The 14614-nt window shown below is 20.6% G+C and overlaps 1 protein-coding gene across 1 annotated transcript in view; it reads left to right on the plus strand.

Moving 5' to 3' along the window:
• Positions 1 to 6409: 6409 nt before the first annotated feature.
• Positions 6410 to 14614, plus strand: part of LOC133665734 (cytochrome P450 6k1-like) — a 31184-nt gene continuing 22979 nt past the window's right edge. Inside the window, exon 1 of the mRNA XM_062072007.1 lies at positions 6410 to 8097. The gene's annotated coding sequence lies outside the window, so the exon portion shown is untranslated. The remainder of the gene's footprint in view (positions 8098 to 14614) is intronic.

The raw sequence follows: 14614 nt of genomic DNA on the forward strand, positions 1-14614 counted from the left end.
GAATCTAAACTATATATAATTTCATGATCTACAAAAAAAGTATCATTAATGATAAATCCGATTATTGTCTTCCATACAAAATCTAATTATCGATAAATTTGTATGGGCTGTATTACAATTCATGAATCGTCTTCAAAAAAAATTACACAATCGAAATGTTAATAATATCAATTTAACAATAATAATATTATTATTAATATTAATAATAATAATTTTTAAACTAATTTATAGAAAACTAATTTATTATGTCATTTTTTTCTATTTTAATCTTTCGCAATATTCGATTTTTTTATATTTTTTAATCGATATGGTATCTTAAAGCAGACAAATATAGATATGAAAACAAAAATATGTAAGAAAATCTTTTGTGACAAAAATGAAAAATAATGAGAGAACAAAAGGAGATGTATTAAAATGAGGAATCTTGAAACACTGAAATATAGAATGATCAATGTAAGAAAATTTAAAAAATGATCAATTCTTTTATACAAAAATTATCAAAAATTCTTCATATTATTATGCATTTTGATCGAAATGGAAAAAGATTTGAAAAGCATATTTTAATTTTTTTTAATTATAGTAAAAATAAAAAAAAGCCCAGTAGGAAAAATATCCGCAGTGTTCCTTACGATATGAAAGGTAGAGAAAAATAAAAAACCACGCGTGAATGATAAAACAAAGATTTGCAGTTGATTTGCAAGGCACAGGATCATTTCCACGTTTGAAATTTAAAAAAAAAAAATTAATTCTTCTTCATCCTTTGCAATTGCGTATATTCAAGAATTAAATCAAAACTCTCTATATAAATTTTTCTTTTGATTGATAAAAATTTATAGAGAAATCAAAAATAATATTTTGTTTGCTGGCATTCGTGGAATTCATCGACAATTAAAATATATAGTAGCGAAAAAAATATATGCAATGCTTCTCGTGCAACAAAACGCAACAAGATAGAAAACAAAAAGATTTTTTAACGCATTTTTATGAACATATAATAATTCCTGCAATGTTTCGAGAAATTAAATGATCCAAATATTTCAGAAGAGTTGAAGTTGAAGGCAAAGGAAGAACTCATGTTTTTCTTTTTATAAGAAATTAAAAAAAAAATTAATTATATCCTTTCCAACAATTGTCGGTATGTTGAAGAAAGCGAGATTTCTGTCTTTTTTATTTTGCTTCAAATTTCGATTTTCATTCGAAGAGAGAGATTTTCATTAATAAGATGTAAGTTTTAGCAAAAGCATTTTATTGGCTGATAAAATAGCATTCGTTCATCGATATATTTGAAAAACAGAGACAAAGAGATTTTTTAACGTGCAATTCTTATGGATATTTAACACATATAACACATGGATGAATAATTTCTACAGAGCAAATATATTTGGAGAAATCGATCCAAATATGTCAACGAAGGAATTATGATTAAAATATAGAATGATAAATTCACGAAGAATTGGAATTTAAAAAAAAAAATCAATTCTCTTCATTGACAATATATATCAAGAACTATAATAGAACAAGATTTTCTATATTTTCTATTGTTTTGCATTGAAATAAAAAAAATGGAAAAATTGAAAGTTTAGAGCTTTTATTAGCAATTTGTTTATTGTCATGAAGCAACTGTCACGTATGCTGAACTTTTTAACATTCAACAAACATGTATTCGATATTACAAGAAAACATTCAAATAATATTCAAGATCAATTTATTATGCGGTTGTTGTGAAAGCGAAGTTAATTGGATCTTATATAGTGCTAAATCGTTTGAGAATTTTTTATGTAATAAGCTTAAAGTATTATTCTACGTAAATTTTAAAATATGCAATTTATGTATGGAATATTAAATTATAATTTATGCATAATTGATAACGAATTAGCATATCGAGTTCGCGCGTATTTAGATAATAATATGTACTCAAATATATATGGAATGCTTGGAATATACAAATACATGATCAGAATCTTCGAATTTAAATCCATTGGACTTTTCAGTGTGTAATCACTTAAAAAATTCAGTTTACAAAAAAAAAAAAAGATGAATAAATATTCCTCAAGGAGGAATGAAAATCAATTTAAAAATTGAAATACAAAAGTTATTCAAAGAAGAAATTGTGCACGAGACATTTAAAAAATTATGTTTCTTCACGAAAAATCGAATAATCATGCAAATTTTTGCAACAGGAATGATAACGCTATCAAAAATTGATCATCGAATCAATTTTACTAATTTTTTCCTGATTCGACCTGATTGATGAGTAATCAAACAAATCTGCCAATAATCGAAATAAAATAATCCGAGAATTCAAAACAAAAATCTTTAACAATTAATAAATTCTACGAACAATAAATTCTTACGCGACAAAATATTTGAAGATTAATTCTTCGAAAATTCTTTTATACATTTTCAACAAAAGTTATTGATCTTATTTGTATTCTTCTTTATATCTTCTGCAATTTCCTCGTTTCCGCTTATATTGTAAAGAGAGAGTCAAAAAAATAAAGTCAGAAGATTTGAATAACTAATAATTACAAAGAACTAGAATATCTGTAGAAAAATACAGATGACGAAAGCATAAAGTTCTTTCGTAAGTGCAACATTGTGTCCTTTTATAACGAAAGAATTAAGAAAAGAATAATTGGACAATAAGATGCTTGGTATTGAGATAACATCAAAGTATTAGAAAGTAGAAAGTACGAGAAAGCAAAAATTTAATATTTATATAATTAATCTGATTTTGGAAATAGTGGAATACTTTCAAAAGTTTTTATTTTTATAACGAAGCTTTTATAATTCACAAAATAATATTGGGAAATTTTAGTAATAGCATATCATTGTGTTGTTTGAAAATGTGTTGTTGAAGAACGATTATATCAATTATATTATTTCTCATATTACATAAAATTAACAAATAATATAATTTAGATACGTGTCAATTTTAGCAACAAACAATAAATGGCATGTTAGCATTTTCATTTAAATAATTTTTCACTTTTATTATATTTTTTTGGCAAAAAAATAAATAAAAAAATTATATAATATTAAATATAGATATTTTTGGCCTTATAGAATTTTAATTGCATTGATTGCTTTGCATTGAAATTTGTATTATATTTATCGTGGATAAAATAATACGAAATAATAAATTAGAACAAAATTATGAAACATTTTTGTTGGAATATTAAATAAATTATAAACACATTTGAATTTAACTTATAAGATTTGAGATTTTAAATAAGTTTTATCTTTTTGAGACAAAAATTTCAATATGTTGTACGCATTGCAGTTCAATTTATTAGGCAATAGGAAAAATTTAAACGAAACATTTTAATGATATTAATAGAAAATGTCGACCAAAGATCAAAACTTCACTATTAATTATCTTATATAATTAACTTCACTTATCATGTTAATAGATATACATTATCAGTATAATGTTTGTGAAATATAAAAATTTTTGTTTCAAAAAAACCTGTTACATCTTTTATACTTTTTCAATACATATTTTGTTCATAATCACATTATGAACAATTTCATTTACTGATTTTTTTTTTATACATTAAAAATAATCTTTCATACTTTAAATGAATACATTACTGAAATTACAAAATTTTTGAAAAATACAGATATTTTTCCTCTATATTTGTACTTTATAATATTTTAAATCAATTAAAAATTGAAAACATGATAAAGAGAGCATTATACATCATAAAAATCTTCTTCTACATCATAAAAATTCAAATATTCAATTTGACTTTCAAAACTCAAACAGATTAAATAATTTTTTCCTTAAAAATAGTTTTCCTTAATCACTTTGAAAAATAGATTATTTTTCAAAGATAAATTTAACAATATATAAATTTGATAAACACTGTTTATCAAATAGTTGAAAAAATAAGAAAACTAAATATATATTTATTATAACGTTAAAAAAAAAGAAATTGGATAGATAAAATCTTAGAAACTTGATTTTCCTGAAATGATAAAAGAAGATTTAAAAATTATATTTTATTCTTGAAAATTCTATTCAAAAATCAATTACAGAAATTTAATTTTCCTAAAATGATAAAAAAGAATTTAAAAATCGTATTTTTTTTTGAAAATTCAAGTATAAATCGATTTAAATAATTAAATGATGATTTCCCTGTGATAGTGATAGAGAAAGATTTAAAATTTTTATTCTTCAAAATTTTAATAAAAAATAAATCAGTTACAAATTTATAATTTTCCTGTTAAAAGAGCATTTAAAAATTGTTGTATTCGAATCTTATCAATTTATTTGGCAGAATTAGCGAATGAGTATGACGATATTAAAATTTGATGTTTGAAAAATATTCAATAGTATATAAATAATAATTCTTATATTAATTATATCACATTTAATTGTTATTTGCAAATAAAAATATTATTTTTACGAATTTTGGAAATGATGATCGCATTCATGTTATTATTCACATTGAGCAATAATTTATTATTTATTGCGATTAATATCTCTCCTGAGATATTGAGCAAAATATTTAATGAATAAAAAATATCCAAATTTCTGTCATTGATAAACATATCGTAGAAGAAAGTAAAACGAAAGATACTCGGCACTATCACGAGGTATTTTTTAAAAATACTTGAACTTTTGTCGATAAGAAGATAGAAATTTACAAGATTGAAGCATTTACAAGCTTTTTAAGCGATCTTATTCGATTTTAGTGAGTATTATAATTATAATAAATATCATAATAAGTATTATTAGCTTTTAATTTTATCAAAATATATTATCTAATTGACTTTTAATTATTATATTTCTTTAATATGTACTAATAATGTATATTTTATAATTATAAATATCATTATCACAATATATATATCATAATATATATGTAAATCGTTTATATTATGTATTAATAATTTTTCATATTTTAAAAAATGATTGAATTCATAACTGATTCATGATCAAATAAATGTTTAATTTGACAATGAATTAATGATATATATTACATCTCATAAATGATATATATTACAAAAATATAAAATATTTGAGATTTTAATAAATATAAATGTTTATAAAATCATAATTTCTCATTTTGCAAATATCTAAATATTGTGGATAGATGAAGCACTTTTTATAAGAAAATGATAATAATCATTAAAATGTTCAAAAATAATTTATTATATATATATTTTGATAGACTAAAAATGAAATCAAATTTATTTCCAAGAGATTCTTTCTGGAAAAGAAATTCAATTAGAGATCCGCAAGAATATGATCTTTTAACATAAATCAGGTTCATTTAAATGAAATATTTCGAAAATATAAATTATGATTTGTAGAATCATTTGAAAATAATTTTATTATTATTATTATTATTCACACGAATAATTCTTTTTACAATTACCATTTTAAATGTTATTTGCTAATATTATAAACGTTATCATAATTTATTTCATAAATTCATGTGCGATACAAATATCGCTATAATAATATTACAAAATGAATCATGTGACCAGTGAAAGATAAAGCCTTGTAAAATCTTATCTGAGTCGAATAATTCAGTTTTTCTGGATTTATTAATTTACAAGCGATCAGTTTTCTTTTCTAAATTACAAACCGACTGATCAATGTGTATTAAAGTGAAGTGATATATATTTCTATTATTAATTTTTTAATAAAAATTTCTATAAGATGAATGAATAAATGTGATATATTATTATTCAAATTGCAAATTTCGTATACGTTTTAAGAAAAAATTATGTAATTTAATTGTCGATAAATAATTTTTATTAACTTTGAAAATTATTTATTATTTCAAAAAATGTGCGAAATTCGTTTCTTTAGATCGATTAAATTGTGTGTTGTTAGCGATAATTGAACAATTCGTATGAAAATATTTTTTGATTGAATCAAAAATATAACAGGAGAATCTGTAACTTTGTATTTCCATTAAAAAATGATTATAGAAATATATCCTTTACCGTTTCGTAAAATCTCTTTTCAAGTGAAAGCAAATCGTAATATTTCATTCTTCGTTTTCAATTTCACAACATTAAATTACTCATTCGTTCGAGTTAATCGATATGATTCAAGTGCTGAAAATAAAGATCCAAAAAGATAAACGCAGAGCTTTTCGTGACACGAAAGGAAGAAAACGATATCGTAAAAGAAAAACATAATCGACGATATAACACGGAGAAAAAAGATCATGTGCGATAAAATAAATAGATTTGAAGATGAGGCATAAAGTGATCCATTATTGCATGAAATTTAAAAAAAGTAATTATTTAAATGCATTGTAATCTCAAGCGTACTCAAGAACTAACAAAGCGATTCTTTGTATTATATATCTTGGCAAGAATATTTTCATTGATAAAACAGCTTTAAATTAATCGATTATATAGTTATATAGTTATATATTATTAGATTAGTTATTAGATTATACAGTTGAAGTACAGAAACGAACAGTAAAATAAATAAAAATGGAAAACCTAATAAGAAAGATATCCGCAGTGTTTTTCACGACATAAAAAACTGAGATTAAAAAAATGCGTTTTCAACGCACAATTCAATCTTTAAGAAATATATAATGACTCGATACGAATACATATAATGAGATTAATAATATAATTATATATTTTATAATGAGCCAAATTCATTGAGAAGATAATATATGCAGAATATTTATTGATATGGAAAGTTCTGAATGAAAATATTTTTTAATAAATAATGAATGCTTATGGATTCTCATACGTTCATTCTCGTACGTTTTAAAAAAAAATTGGCTTCTAAAAAAATTGTATCACGTGAAATTGGTAATAATTAGACAAGTGAATTGTGAAGTGAAATATTAACAAGTGAATTTGTTTTTACAAGAATAACAATATTTAAGAAAATTATATGATCAAGAAATTAATAATAATCAAGTATATTAACAATTTGAATTTAATCTGCTAAAAAAACAATTGTGAAGTGAAATATTAACAAGTGAATTGAATTTTTACAAGAATAACAATATTTAAGAAAATTATATGATCAAGAAATTAATAATAATCAAGTATATTAACAATCTAAATTTAAGAAATATATCCTGCTAGAAAAACAATTTTTGAGAAAGTTATTTAAAAATCTTTAAGAGTCATACCAGATATGGTTGATATTAACAAATTAATAAACTTGTTATAAGATATTTGAGGAAACTATTTTAAGATCTTATTAGATAAGATTGATAATAATCCAAGCATATTAACGAGCAAAAACTTATTACAAGGATAATAATAACATTTGAGGAAACTATTTAAAAACATTTAAAAATATTATACCAGATGGGGTTGATAATAATCTAAACATTTTAAAAAGTGAATTAGACTTGTTAAAAGGCAACAGCATTTAAACATCTTATTAGATGGGGTTGATAATAATCCAAGCATATTGAATTTGTTATAAGAAACAAATAAATTAAACTTGTTACAAAGGCAACAATATTTGAGGATCTTATTAGATGGGGTTGGTAATAATCCAAGCATATTGAATTTGTTATAAGAACAAATAAATTAAACTTGTTACAAAGGCAACAATATTTGAGGATCTTATTAGATGGGGTTGGTAATAATCCAAGTATATTGACAACTGAATTCGTTGTAAGAACTCATTATAAGAGCAATAAAATCTAAAAAAAAAAGATATATATTAAATAAATTGAATTAAAAAATAAAAATTATTAACATTTATGAAATAAAATTTATTATCGACGACTATAGGAGGTCAGGAGGAGTGAGAAGAGCAAGATTATATTAGCTTTTGGCAGTGAAATACAGCAAAGAAAATGTTAAGAACAAGATTATTAAGACCATTATTGATTCTAAATATTTAATTTCAAATTAATATTAATTTTCTACAACTAAAATTAAATAGCTTTGATTTGTGTAACGATAAGATCAATACACTGAATTCTATCTATATAAATGTAACTAATACATTGAATACTGTCTACAGATGTTAATATAATTGTCTTGCACTACTCGTTATCATCAAGTATAGAATAGACAATGATAATATAATAGCGGAACCAGCTCCACGCTATGCATGATATATTCTGAGTGAAATCAATTATTGTAAGTTCAGTTATTCAAAGAATTTTCTATTTATAATACGATCGTCTTGTTTTAAACTACGTTACGTTTTAAAATCAATTTGCCAACAGAAGTTGATCAGAATTTTTCCCATTTCCAATGGCTGGCAATGCTAATAATAATGATTAGCTAGTAATATAAACTAGCTAATAATAATATTTTGATTAATAATTTTTTTTTTTACTCATTTTAACTTGAGTAATTGACCATTAAGGTGATTGAAAAATATTAGACTTCGTCCATAATGATTAACACTCTTGAATATTTTTTTTTGAACATTCAATATTTTATTGATTGCCGGTTAGAACACTTCAAATTGCTGATATTTTGTACACGATATAAATGTTATTATCATTATTATGTTTTATATCAACTATTATTTTCTGCGACTGTGAAGACAGTATTAATTACATCTAGTACAAATAGAATTCAATATATTGAAAGTCTTTATTAAAATCTTGGAAATTAATAAAAATCTGAAACCAAAATTTAGATTTAGAATAAATAATTTAAATTTTATATTTCAGAAAACCGATCTGAGAAATTTTAAAATAGTTCATGATAAGAACAATTTTTAACAGTGTTTGCTATTGAAAAAAAAATTAAAAATTAAAAACATTTGTTATCTAATCTTTTAAATTATATCAAATCACACACAGCCATTCGAATATTTCCATTTATAAAATAATGGAAAATAATTCCATATAATAAAAAATACAAATCATCCCTAACTATAAACTTTTTCTAAATATAATTATAACGAATTTGTGTATAAATGGTTTAGAAAAGAATTTTTTAGAACTAGAGAATATTCTTTCCTAATTGTTCTATAGTTGGAATAAAGGAGAAATTTTTATATCCACATTAATGAATGAAAGAAAATTCGCACTATATAACACATTTCAATATTTCAACGCACATTTCAACGATCTAATTCATTTGATTTCTCAGTAAAATATTTGTTAATTTATATACGAAATAGAGTGTCGTCTTTAAAAGTAAATAGTGGAAAAATGTAAGGTGATTGAAGAGATTAGCTTTCATTACCTTTTATCACTAATTTTCATTGCATAAAACATTTTTCAAAAAAGTAAAACTACAACACATAAAGCAAAAAAAAAAAAAAAAATGGAAAAAATTTCATAGAAGATTTAGAATTTAAAATAATGATAAAAGATATTCATATTTTTTAAACAAATACATTAAGAATAATCAAATTTTCATGACTTGAACGTTCAGTTTCATTATTGTTTATTAACATGAGATTTTGATGTATAGTTAAAAGATCTAGTATGAGTAAAGTTAAAAGATATGATAACAGAATCAGAAATTCCGCATAGAATCACAAATATTGTGATCACGAAAAAAAAATCAAATATCAAGAAAAAAAAGAAAAATAACAACGACAGGAAACAATTTATTTTTTTAATTTCCTGTTCTATACATATAAACAAAGAGAAACAAAGCATTCATATTATAGTGAGTATACATATAAAATATATATAAATATTTCTAGAAATTTAACTGAAATTATTTTTTTTATTATTTAAAGAAATTCTATAAAGAAAGTTTTTTGTATTATTATTTTATGCAAATATTTTATGTGCATATGATTATAAATAAGCATATACTGAAAAATTCACAATTATTCAAAATGTCATGGATCAAGAATGTGAACAATCTTTTTAATGCTTTACATCTCTTCCTATCTTCTATATTCAAGTTTTTCATTATAATTTTATTTTACTGTTACAAATCTGCAAACAACGAATAGCTTTTTTCAAAACTAGAATATTTCATAAATCTAAAAAAATTAAGATTAATATCAATATATTTAAAACGTGAAGAACGCAAAATATATAAAACAATTAAATGATAAATATCATTGATCTATTTAACTACAACTTTTATTTATTGAATAGATAAATTAAATAAAAAAACATAGTGATTAAAGTGATTAATCATTAATTATTAACGATTGTGAATAATATCAAATCAATTTAATTGAATTGATAATTGAAATAATATAATAATTATTTCTCGGTTTTAAAACGTGACACATTTTACAAACTTTTATAAAAAATGAAAAATCCGTTATTATCAAAGAATTATAAATTATAAGAAATTAATTAATACATGAGTTTTTCAAATATATATTAAATTATAATGAGAAAAAGAAAGAGCGATATTATTATTCTATTAAATATAAATGATGCTGGACATATTTTTGCTTTCTATTTATATTTCCAAATAAAAAATGGATAGTTGCAATTTAAAAAAAAAATTTTTTTAGAAAATATTCTTGCAATAAAAATAGATAGATAATTGACGAATTATTTATTAAATGATTAAAATTTATGAAAAGGACTTATTCTAATTAAAAAAAATCCTTATGATATTTGATAAACAATTAACTATAAAGATCTTGATATTATCATATTCAAATCTATTTTTTACGCATCATGATCACTTTTTCATGTATATTATATTAGAATATAAATTATTTATTAGATATTGTACGAGAATTGTATGGAAATTAATGAAATAATATTAAATTAAGATAATATGTAGAACAATTATTAATTTTTCTGAAATATTAAATATAATGTAATAATATCATTATTTATGACATACTCATCATGTGCATGTTATAAATAATTCGCAAAATTTATTAACAGTAAATATTAACAATTATTATTTAATTGTGCTTATTATGTAATATCTATTCTCGATTAATTATTAATAATGTGCTTTGTGTTTTGATTGAAAAAGATGTCAAAAAGATGTCAAAAAGACAGAAATTTTAATTAAAATATTTTGTTTGTTGATAAAACAAAGAACAATATGATAGAAAATAGATAGATTGTGCATGATAAAACGAAGGGATTTGTAATTAAGCTATAAGATAATTCATGTTTTTACATTGAAAAGTTAGAAAAAAAAAATTGTATTCTTTAAAACTACACGTGCAAATTCAAGAATTAAGAAAATAAAATTTCCTATAGAAATTTTCGACACAATTTTTTGAATTGTTTTATATTATTTTTATATTTCATTAATAAATAAAAAAAGTGTAGTGAAAAAATAATAATGACAGAAATTTTAAGAACATTTTATTTGCTGATGAAACATTCGCGAATATATATAGAAATTAATGGTAAAATAGAAAGCAATAAAAAACATGTACTAAGTAATAGGAAACATGTACTTCGATACGAAAAATAATTTCTGTTGATCTATTCTCAAAAAAATCGAATGAAATTTTATTTTATTTTATTTTTTTTTTACTTAAAAAAAAATAATTATATCCTTGCAACCATACATGTAAAAAATTAACAGAGCAAAATTTTCTATAATGATTTTTCACTTAATATTCTATTATTATGCATTTTAATTGATAAAATAGTAAAAAAATAAAAAAGACATAAATGTTAACAATGATTATTTGTTGAAATGGTATTCGATTCATCAATGTACATTCTGTTATGAATATCGAATATAAATCCCTGTTTTTGAAAATATTTGAAAAATAAAATATATCATTATTCATCAACGTCAGCTAAATACTAAAAAATGTAACGAAAGTATATTTTCAGGATCACAAATATTTTTAACGTAAAAATAATTCAAACATCTCAGTTCTTTTTTGAATTTACTGAATTAATAAGTAATCATTTGAAAATATATGACAAAATAAACACATATAGATATACATTAGAAAAAATATATGCAGACAACAAAATAGAGAATAAAAAGAGTTTTCAACGTATGATACAACTTTTACAGCAATTTAGCATAATCACGGATACTATGAAAAATTTCTACTCAAAAGATTATTTCATATATTTTGAGAAATTAACTGATTCAAATTTCAATAAAAAAAGTTAGAGTTAAGATGTAAAATAATTCATGTTTCTACCATGAAAAATTTATCAAAGTTGTAATTATTAATATAAATCTTAAATTATTTGTACATGAATCAACAAATACTTATGATATATTGAAATAATGAAAATGCATTTACTGATATATAAAATTCCAAACTTAAATGATTTATATAATGATTAGTTTTATTTTGAATTTCTGAATTTAATTTTTAGATCATATGATTATTAAATAATATTTTGGACCTATAATTTTGAAATCTTGAAATTGTTATCAAGTTTATAGTATATATATATGTATATATATATGTTTATAGTGAAATAATTTTTTTCACGATTAAATTTAAAAAATTTTCTGAAACTTACTTTCATCAAAATTATTTTCATTATGATACATATATTAATAATAAAATTTTATTAATAATATAATTAAATAATAAAATAATAAATAAGATTTATTTTAATAATCTTCATGTATTAATCTTTTAAAAAAAAATCATCAAACAATATAATTTGTAAATATATTTATTATATATATTCAAATATTTTTATCACAATGAGATAAATGATCCATAATAAAATATTTGCACTAAAAATACCAAAAAAATTTATAAAAAAATCAATCAAAATATATATATATATATATAACAATTAATACATATATTTTGGATTTGGATTTATGTATTAACAGAATAATATTTTGTAATATTTTTTTAAGAATTATAAGAAATTATAAAAATATCAATTAAAATTTTAATTTCATAATAACTATTAATTATAATCTGTATCCAATTTTTCTAAATTATTGGTTAAAAAATTTTCTAAATTGGCTAAAAAAAATGTTCAATTATTTTTTAGAAACAAAACAATTGCTTGTACATTGCGAGTTGCAGTTTTTATCTGGATCGTAATCTATTAACTACAGATTACTTATAGAATGTATCAATTCATGAGCATATTTATTATATACTCGTGAAAAGAATGAAAAAAACATCATTATTGTTTCTCAATATTTTTTATAACAAAAATATATAAATTATATTTTGCGAAATATTTTCAGCAATATCTTTCATATTTTTAAAAAAGATTATTATTTTGAAGAAAATGTGATCTTATAAATAAATAAAAAAATATTTTAATTTAATATTAAAAATATTGTTAATTGAGAGATAACAAGATAATTGCTTATCTTAATTATACATTAAACTAATTATATATCGAATGAAACAAAATTTTCATAAATAATAAAAATATAGAAAATCAAAATCAAACATACCTTAGTATGCAAATATTTGTACTATTGATTATAATCAAGATTGAAATATACCAAAATTAGAAATATTATATAATATATTTATATCCTGTTAGATTATCTTATTATAATTTCATAGAATGAATATATATATGAATATATATAATTCCATAGAAATAATAATTATGTTTAGAATTTTATGTTTAATTTCTTAAACTTAAATAACCTCTATTTGTAACAAATAAATAAATATTATGGCAGAAAAAAAAATTTAATATTAAGTTGAATCATTCTAGTTTTTATACTGTAAAAAAAATAAATCTTTGAAAACAAAATATTATATACTTACTTTTACTTAATAAAAAAAAAAAACATATTAATGAAATAAATATAAATTAATAATTTTAAAAGTGAAATATTATTAATTTCATTATTAATAAAAATCATTTTATCGCTTTTTAAATTATTTGCTTTAATAATAATTGTTTAAAAAATCAGATTTATCTTGTAATAAGATATTCCATTTTACTAAATTTTCCATTTTATTAAATTAATTTCTTAATACTAAATTGTTTTTCATTTATATAAAATAATAATTTTTTATAATATTTTCTTTTTATAAATCATAGCAAAACTATATACTATTTTAAATAAATTTCTTCTATTTCGAAAATAAAATCCGTTTCCTTTTTATTTTTAAATAAAATTAAGAATATTCATTTTATATTATTATGTTTTGAAGAATATCGCGAACAATTCGACGAATATTTATAGCAATTGCTACGAATTAAGTGCTATGAATTTGAATAATAAAATAGTTTTCACCTTTAAATAAGGTCAGTAAACAAAACAGACTTTTTTTTATTGATTTTTTACTATACTGTTCTAGATCTTTCGATAAATTATAAATCGTTATTCATATAAGTTACAAATATTATGGAAATAAATTTTGATTTTTCTTTTTAATAATTGTTGAATTTTTTTTTCACTAAATTTATCTTTGTAGTCCATATATATAGAAAGAAAACTTTTTGTAATATACGATTATTTATCAATTATTTATTTAATTACATTATATATTAATAATTTTTAATGAATAATTTAATAAATTTTAATGAATAATTTTTAAAATAAAACAGAAATATTTTGTTATTTCATTCTTGAAATATGTTCAATTTACTTACAGTGAAAATGCTTGAATTATATATATTAATATTTCTTCCTGTATTTCATGACTTTATCAATAATGGCCAAATTAATTTTGAAAGATTTTTACAGAACAGATTAAATATAAATATATAATCTATAAATATCGATGCAATTTAAACTAATTTAAATTAAATTATCTAATTTAATTTATAGA

This window comes from Apis cerana, linkage group LG2, assembly GCF_029169275.1.
Source record: "Apis cerana isolate GH-2021 linkage group LG2, AcerK_1.0, whole genome shotgun sequence".
Classification (NCBI taxonomy): domain Eukaryota; kingdom Metazoa; phylum Arthropoda; class Insecta; order Hymenoptera; family Apidae; genus Apis; species Apis cerana.